The sequence below is a fragment of the Chrysemys picta genome, unplaced genomic scaffold (assembly GCF_011386835.1).
Source record: "Chrysemys picta bellii isolate R12L10 unplaced genomic scaffold, ASM1138683v2 scaf358, whole genome shotgun sequence".
NCBI classification, from domain to species: domain Eukaryota; kingdom Metazoa; phylum Chordata; order Testudines; family Emydidae; genus Chrysemys; species Chrysemys picta.
This window is the reverse complement of record NW_027053065.1, coordinates 52,104-61,018: the sequence shown is the minus strand read 5'-3', so window position 1 is coordinate 61,018 and position 8,915 is coordinate 52,104. Positions and strand designations below refer to the sequence as shown.

The 8,915-nt window shown below is 56.9% G+C and overlaps 1 long non-coding RNA gene across 1 annotated transcript in view; it reads right to left on the bottom strand.

Annotated features, from left to right (window-relative positions):
* The window catches only part of LOC135978649 (uncharacterized), a 9,464-nt gene extending 1,130 nt beyond the window's left edge, over window positions 1-8,334 (bottom strand). The window contains exons 1-3 of the long non-coding RNA XR_010596029.1: window positions 4,323-8,334; window positions 4,099-4,190; window positions 3,647-3,710 (exon numbers count right to left, since the gene is read on the bottom strand). This is a non-coding gene — a long non-coding RNA (uncharacterized LOC135978649). The remainder of the gene's footprint in view (window positions 1-3,646; window positions 3,711-4,098; window positions 4,191-4,322) is intronic.
* Between the last annotated feature and the right edge of the window lie 581 nt (window positions 8,335-8,915).

Genomic DNA, 8,915 nt, shown 5'->3' with positions numbered 1-8,915 from the left:
GGACCGAAGAGGAGAAAAACGTAGGGGAGGCAGAGCATCAGCGCCACCCTGTGGTGAGTGGCTTACATGACTAGTTTCTGCCTTACTTTTTTGGAAGAACAATAAAAAGTCCTAACTAAGGGGGAACTGTTTCCTTGCAGTGAGCCCAGGACGAATTCCCACCAGAGGGGCTGCTGCTGGGCTAGGGTGTTAACTTGGACCCTGCCTTCCTTTGCAATCCCCAAGCCTCTTCAAGCGCAGTCAATTAGGACTCCAGGAACAGAGGTGGTTGCTTTGGGTAGGTCTACACTTGGGGCTATTTCGACCCTGCTAGCACGGGTGTAACAGCAGTGTAGATGGTGAGGACTGGCTAAGGCAAGTAAAGGGATGCTTGAACCCTATGGCTATGCACCCTACATACCCATTCAGGGCCTCCCCAGTCTACGCTGCTATATTTAGTAGGGTAGAGTCCTGCCCCTTCCCCGCTGCCAGAGCCTTTCCCCACGGCAGTGAAAGATTCCAGTGGGGAAAGGCTGTGGTGGGGGGAGGCAGTGAGGAATGGCACCGGCAGCTCCCCAAGCTGAGCCTGGCTGCCCTCCCTACCACAGCCTTTCACGTGTAGCTACACGCACCCTACGTGCTGACGTAGGTGTAGACAAGGCCTTTGTGTAATAAAGGACAGTGCAGGATGGAAGAGGGACAGGGTCAGGATTTAAGGATCATGGAAGCTTTTTTTTTGTTAGCTGCTGTATGGAGATGGCTGCTGTGTTCGTAAAGGGACCCCTGTAGCACAGAAATAGTTCAAAGTAGCAGCCGTGTTAGTCTGTATCCGCAAAAAGAAGAACAGGAGGACTTGTGGCACCTTAGAGACTAACAAATAAATTTGTTAGTCTCTAAGGTGCCACAAGTCCTCCTGTTCTTCTTTTTGAGAAATAGTTCAGGGTCTGGGACGGGGTGTCACATTTTTCCTTGTCCTTCTGCACCTCAAAACTTTTTTTTTTAAAAGGCTACTAGTCAAATCCTGCAGTTGGGAGCCCAGTGTGCAGTGCACACAGCCCAGATACACACCAGGGGTTATTGTAATCAGCGACTGCCCCAAGCCACATCATTCAGCTCTGGCTCCGGATCCAGATCTCAGCGTCCCCAAGTCCACCAGTGCTGGGTTTGGGGTTTCCAGTCTGAGCCCATCTCTCACTGCCATGATCATTTCAAAGCCTCGGCCAACACACTCCAGTGTCCTGAGTCACTGATGCTGCAGGGCTAGAGATCCTCAGCTGGTGGGAATTTGCAGAGCTCCATTGCCGTCCATAGCACTAAGCCAATTTGCACCATCCGAGCAGCTGGTTCTTGGAGTCTGGTACTGACTAGTGAAGGACTAGCTATAGGCATTAGCAGACTGAATCAAACTTGAGTTCCATCCAGTCCAGGACCCCATCTCTGACAGCAGCCAGCACCCGATGGTTCAGAGGATGCTGTCAGAATCTCACAGTAGCAGCTGTGGAAGAATCTGTCTCCCAGATCGGCTTTCTACAGATCTCTAATAGGCCTTTGTCCTTATTCTCCCCCAAAGCGGAGTGACGTTAGCGCAGGAAGGAACAAAGGTACCTGTTCTAAATAGAGTTCAGCCTGAGAATTAGTCTGAATCCAATATGCTGACAGGCTGAAAAACATGAAGGGCCCAGCCGGCTCTGTAGTGCTCTGCGCTTTCCCAGCCAGCCAGGTCCTTCCTGAAGCCGTTGTTCAGAAAATAGGGGTCTCCTCAGAATTGCCCTGGGCTCATGTGCGCACGGTGGCTGGGGTGGGAGACTCAGTGGGGACAAGAGCCAGAGTCAGTCCAGAGCGACTGTAGGAGAACTACGCTGCGAGCTGGACTGTCCCCGTCCCAGGCAAACCGACAGGCTGCTTTAATGGTTAACGTGGTCTTGCCTCCAGCTTTCCTGTCTTCGTTTTAAGCAATTGTCCCGGCCTCCGGAGAATGTGAATAACTCCCGTAGGCTCGCTGATCACCGGGACCACACTCGCCCGGAGCCTTCCCCTTGCCATCAGCTCCCTCACTCCGTGCCCATAACTCTCCTCCCACAGTCCATGGACCAGTTATTTTGCCCTTTGCTGTATTTTGTCTAGAGTCTCCTCTGTAAATGTGTGTGTGTGTGTGTGTGTGTGTGTGTGTGTGTGTGTGTGTGTGTGTGTGTGTGTGAGGGTGGGGATGGGGGAGGGGTGAGAATTGCCATATGAAAGGTGGTGAGGAGAGAGCTTGTCTCTAGCTCTACAGAGCTTTGATCTCCTTGCTGTGATTCATACCCCTACTGCTGCGGAATAGAGGTGAAGGAGGCATGACCTAGTCTAGTGGCACTAGCCCATTTCAGTCATGAGGACAGAGGTTGCTGTGCTCTGGGTTTATCCTGCCAGCCTGGGGCTGGCCAATCACTGTACTGTTATGTAATAAGGGTCCCCTGTGGAACGCATAATGAGCTAGCCAGGGTCAAAGGTTACTTGGTCCGTCCTCAGCCATGAATTTTAGCAGGCGGATGCTGCTCCTCCTTGTTTTCTCCTCTTTGTGGACTTTGGCGGTGCCCAGCAGTTCGTGTGTTGGGGGATCAACAAGGAAAAAAGAAGTTTAGCGACAGCAGAGAAAGGGGAACCCTGGATTAGCTTTATTCCAGCTCAATCATCACACCATTAATGATGGAAATGGTCTCTGCTCTGTCCTTTGTAGGGCTCAAAGAACACATTCCCTTCTCCATGGGCCTGGGCCAAAGCCCATTAAAGACAACAGAGAGACTGACTTCTGTGAGCTTTGTTTGGATCAGGCCACCTTGAACAAAGAGGGGTTGGACTCATTCCTGCGTCACTAGGCTTAGCCTATAACCATCTCACTGTCCACTATTTCCTTTGACTGACGGGCTGGTCTCACCCTCACTCAGTTCCCGGACTAAGGAACTGGATCTGGGGAGTTTGTACCCAATATCCCCCACCTCCTCCCTCTTTACATCTGAGGGTCTCTCTGATGAGTCCTTGCTAAGGACTGTCAAGTCATATTGCCCAGGCCTGATCTTCTTTGACTAAACACCAGGAAATACGGGCTTCCAGGGCTCCATCTGTGTCTTTGCATTAACCAGGTGTATCTTCCTGCCTCATTTAACTACCAGGCTCCTCTGATCAGCGAAGCAGCAGAAAAGCTTCCTGACTCAGGATACAGAGTAACTCTGCTGCTCAGTGCAGCATCTGCCAACCTGCCAGCCTTGAGGCCCAGCCTGTGATATGGTTCTGCAGATCCTAGGCTCAGTGCAGATCCTGGCAGCTGCGTGGGAATGTGCCTGAAAGCCGCTTTTGTGAGCCACCCCCACTAACTTGGAGGCCATCTGGCCACTGGGCCAGCCCCCAGCATAAAGCAGAGAAGCCTCGGGGATGCCGCAGCTATGCCCCCTCTCCCTTGGGAACACCTCCCTCTCCTGAGGCTGGGAGGAGGGTGGTGTTGGAGCCATTACAACAGGCCGATGGCGCCCATTACAGAAGAGGATATCACACAGTGGATGACCAAAGTACACAGTACAAATTAGATCCCATTGGTGCCATGACAGGGCCTCTGCGTCCCCATTGCCATCTCCTTGACCCACATCCTGGGACCTCTGCTTCCTCACTGCACTAACCTAAGGATATTACTTACGTTCACGTACCAAGTCCAGGTCTTCTGATCTGGGTCTGTCTGCCGGCGTGCTCGACAGTGCACCCTAGGGAATCAACACAACGGCTCTCCTGTCAATGCTTACATTCTCCAGGGCGAACTTTCAGAGGTTCAGCCTCTCAACAAAGAGAGCAGTTTTCAAGACGTCTCACGGGAAATTAAACTCAGTCACAATCTGGGAAATTACCGAGGGACTGATGGCCGAATGCTACGCTATTTCCACTGTTCCAGAGGGATTTCCTCAGAAGTATCTGGATGATTATGGTTTCAACACAACCCCTGCCCTTTTACATAAACCCCAGGCCACCCCACTTACAGGTCAAGAAATGAGGATGCAAGGTGCCCCAGACATACATATGGGGCGCTGCCAGTTGTGAGAATATGGGACTGAGCAACGCTCTGCAATCTCAGTTCAACAAGTCAACAAAACTTACCTCAGCAAAGAAGGCAACTGAGGTGAGCGTGTGCTTCTTCCTGCCCCACTTGGGCCTGGGGCCTGAAATCCTTCCCTCTCTCATGTGGGGCTCTGGAACATAAATACCCATGAGTAACAGGGACAGCAAGCTCTACAGAGCAAATCCATACGGCAGATGGTAGATAGAATAGCTTATACTATCTATCTATCTGTCTATCTATCATTACATGTTAATTCACTTACAGCATCTAGGCCTCCCCATTGTAGCTGAATGGCTCACAGTCAGAAGCTGGGATGTATCTGTTGAGGGGCTGGATTGTAGGATGAGAGTCCATGCATAGGCTCAGGCCAATATCTTCTTATGTCACTGTCCAAAGTCTGGCACTAACATTCATATTCAGGCATCTAAACGAGTGGATTCATTTTCAGAGGAGCTGAACAGCCACGGCTTCGGCAGATTCGAGTGAGAAGTTCTTGGTATTCAGCATTTGAGAAAAGTCAGGCCATTTATTTAGGTGCCTGAGTGCGGCATTGCAGCCTCTGCCATGGGTCGTTTACAATGAATAAGGAATCAACATCATCTTGGCACGACAACCAAGTTCAGGATCTAATCGAACTGTATCCTCTCTGTACTGCTGTACGGTTGTGAAACATTGGGACTGCGCCACTCAGAGTGGGCAAAGCTGGAGGCTTTCCACATAAAATGCCAACGTTGTATATTGGGCATAGAGTGGAACGACTTCATTTGTAAAGCAGATGTTTATGGTCGCTCCGGTCTACAGACTACTGGGGCCATTGTCCGCAGATGGCGTCTTATGCTTTTCAGAGGACATGTGGAGAGTATGCCACAAGACCAGGCCTGCACAACATACAGCCCGTGGGGGCCCACTGAGTGGCCCGCAGGGGGATTCTAAACCCCACGCACACAAAGTCCCGAGGCTGGCGTGACGGCGTGTAGTGAGTCGGTGTGGCTCCCCTCCTGCCCAGAAGAGGGAGCACCCTTGCAGGCAGAGGAGTGGGTGGAGCCACCGCCGCCTGTTCCCGCCCCCCGGAAGTCAAGGGGCGGGACAGGAAGTATAAAGGTCGGCCACCAGAGCTCAGTCAGCTGCCAGCCACTGCAGGAAGCAGACGTGCGGCCGGGAGCTCCCGGCCGGGAGACCTCCGAGGCCCGAGGACAGTACCCTGACTGGCCGGAGCTGCCCCGGACCCGCTATGAGGAGGGCCTGAGCCTTAAATTAACTGTTGTCGGCTCAGCCCCTGCACCGGAGGGCCTGAGCCCCGAACTAACTGTTGTCGGCTCAGCCCCTGCACCAGAGGGCCTGAGTCCGGACTAACTGTGGTCGGCTCAGCCCCTGAACCAGAGGGCCTGAGCCTTAATTTAACTGTTGTTGGCTCAGCCCCTGCACCGGAGGGCCTAAGCCCCGAACTAACTGTTGTCTGCTTAGCCCCTGCACCGGAGGGCCTGAGCCCCGAACTAACTGTTGTCGGCTCAGCCCCTGCACCGGAGGGCCTGAGCCCCGAACTAACTGTTGTCGGCTCAGCCCCTGCACTGGAGGGCCTGAGCCTTAAATTACCTGTTGTCGGCTCAGCCCCTGCACCAGAGGGCCTGAACCTTAAATTAACTGTTGTCAGCTCAGCCCCTGCACCGGAGGGCCTGAGCCCCGAACTAACTGTTGTCGGCTCAGCCCCTGCACCGGAGGGCCTGAGCCCCGAACTAACTGTTGTTGGCTCAGCCCCTGCACCGGAGGGCCTGAGCCCTGAACTAACTGTTGTCGGCTCAGCCCCTGCACCGGAGGGCCTGAGCCCTGAACTAACTGTTGTCGGCTCAGCCCCTGCACCGGAGTGCCTTAGCCCCGAACTAACTGTTGTCGGCTCAGCCTCTGCACCAGAGGGCCTGAGTCAGGACTAACTGTGGTCGGCTCAGCCCCTGCACCGGAGGGCCTGAGCCCCGAACTAACTGTTGTCGGCTCAGCCCCTGCACCAGAGGGCCTGAGCCCCGAACTAACTGTTGTCGGCTCAGCCCCTGCACCGAAGGGCCTGAGCCCCGAACTATCTGTTGTCGGCTCAGCCCCTGCACCAGAGGGCCTGAGCCTTAAATTTACTGTTGTCGGCTCAGCCCCTGCACCAGAGGGCCTGAGCCCCGAACTAACTGTTGTCTGCTCAGCCCCTGCACCAGAGGGCCTGAGCCCCGAACTAACTGTTGTCGGCTCAGCCCCTGCACCGGAGGGCCTGAGCCCCGAACTAACTGTTGTCTGCTCAGCCCCTGCACCGGAGGGCCTGAGCCCCGAACTAACTGTTGTCTGCTCAGCCCCTGCACCGGAGGGCCTGAGTCAGGACTAACTGTGGTCGGCTCAGCCCCTGCACCGGAGGGCCTGAGCCCCGAACTAACTGTTGTCGGCTCAGCCCCTGCACCAGAGGGCCTGAGCCCCGAACTAACTGTTGTCGGCTCAGCCCCTGCACCGAAGGGCCTGAGCCCCGAACTATCTGTTGTCGGCTCAGCCCCTGCACCAGAGGGCCTGAGCCTTAAATTTACTGTTGTCGGCTCAGCCCCTGCACCAGAGGGCCTGAGCCCCGAACTAACTGTTGTCTGCTCAGCCCCTGCACCAGAGGGCCTGAGCCCCGAACTAACTGTTGTCGGCTCAGCCCCTGCACCGGAGGGCCTGAGCCCCGAACTAACTGTTGTCTGCTCAGCCCCTGCACCGGAGGGCCTGAGCCCCGAACTAACTGTTGTCTGCTCAGCCCCTGCACCGGAGGGCCTGAGCCTCGAACTACCTGTTGTCGGCTCAGCCCCTGCACCGGAGGGCCTGAGCCCCGAACTAACTGTTGTCGGCTCAGCCCCTGCACCTGAGGGCCTGAGCCCCGAACTAACTGTTATTGGCTCAGCCCCTGCACCAGAGGTCCTGAGCCTTAAATTAACTGTTGTCGGATCAGCCCCTGCACCGGAGGGCCTGAGCCCCGAACTACCTGTTGTCGGCTCAGCCCCTGCACTGGAGGGCGTGAGCCCCAAACTAACTGTTGTCGGCTCAGCCCCTGCACCAGAGGGCCTGAGCCTTAAATTAACTGTTGTCGGCTCAGCCCCTGCACCGGAGGGCCTGAGCCCCGAACTAACTGTTGTCGGCTCAGCCCCTGCACTGGAGGGCCTGAGCCTTAAACTAACTGTTGTCGGCTCAGCCCCTGCACTGGAGGGCCTGAGCCTTAAATTAACTGTTGTCAGCTCAGCCCCTGCACCGGAGGGCCTGAGCCCCGAACTAACTGTTGTCGGCTCAGCCCCTGCACCAGAGGGCCTGAGCCCCGAACTAACTGTTGTCGGCTCAGCCCCTGCACCAGAGGGCCTGAACCTTAAATTAACTGTTGTCGGCTCAGCCCCTGCACCGGAGGGCCTGAGCCCCGAACTAACTGTTGTCGCCTCAGCCCCTGCACCGGAGGGCCTGAACCCCGAACTAACTGTTGTCGGCTCAGCCCCTGCACCGGAGGGCATGAGCCCCGATCTAACTGTTGTCGGCTCAGACCCTGCACCAGAGGGCCTGAGCCCCGAACTAACTGTTGTCGGCTCAGCCCCTGCACCGGAGGGCCTGAGCCTTAAATTAACTGTTGTCGGCTCAGCCCCTGCACCGGAGGGCCTGAGCCCCGAACTAACTGTTGTCGGCTCAGCCCCTGCACCAGAGGGCCTGAGCCTTAAATTAACTGTTGTCGGCTCAGCCCCTGCACCGGAGGGCCTGAGCCCCGAACTAACTGTTGTCGGCTCAGCCCCTGCACCAGAGGGCCTGAGCCTCGAACTAACTGTTGTCTGCTCAGCCCCTGTACCGGAGGGCCTGAGCCCCGAACTAACTGTTGTCGGCTCAGCCCCTGCACCGGAGGGCCTGAGCTTTAAATTAACTGTTGTCAGCTCAGTCCCTGCACCAGAGGGCCTGAGCCTTGAACTAACTATTGTCTGCTCAGCCCCTGCACCAGCGGGCCTAAGCCCTGAACTCACGGTCGCCTGCTCAGCCCCTGTCTGAGGGCCTGAGCCCTGAGCTAGCTGTCGGTTTTGCTCCTCCCCTGCACCGGAGGACCAGAGCTTCTAAACTAACTGGCTGTTTACTTCCAGCAGTAGTGAGTCGGTGTGGCTCCCCTCCCGCCCAGGAGGGTTGAGACCTGGCACGGACCTATTACACGGCGCTTCCTGGGGCAGCTCCTGGTGGCGTGCCTGCCCGCCGACAGGAGCCAGCAATGCGGGACAAGGGGATGGAGCCCTCGCGTGCCGCCGCCGCGCCTCAACCCCCCCCCGCCCCAAGTAGGACACGGAGCCCGCGCGCGCCGCTGCCCCTCCCAACTGCCCCAAGCGGGACACGGGCACGGAGCCCTCACTCCGTCCACCCCAGCGGGACACAGGGCTCTGCCACCGCCCCCGTCCTGAGCGCTTTTTGGCCTACTCCCCGCCCCTGGGACTCCTTCCCCATCCAACCCCCCGCGTTCCTTGATGCCCCCCCCGGGATCCCTGCCCCATCCACCCCCTTCCCTGTCCCCTGACTGCCCTCCGCCGCCCCATCCAACTCCTCTCCTGATTCCCCATCCAACCACCCCTTCTCCCTGTCCCCTGACCACCCTTGGAACCCCTGCCCCTGACTGCCTCCCACTGCCCCATCCAACCCCTGCTCCTTCCTGACTGCTCCCCGGTACCCTTGCCCCCATTCAATCCCCCTGTTCCCTGCCATCTGACTGCCCCGACCCCTATCCAGCCCCCCACCACCCCCCTGAACTCCCCTGCCCTCTATCCAGCACCCCTCCCTGCTCCCTTACCGCGCTGCCTGGAGGTGGGTGGCAGCGCTACAGCCGCGCCGCTCGGCTGGAGCCGGG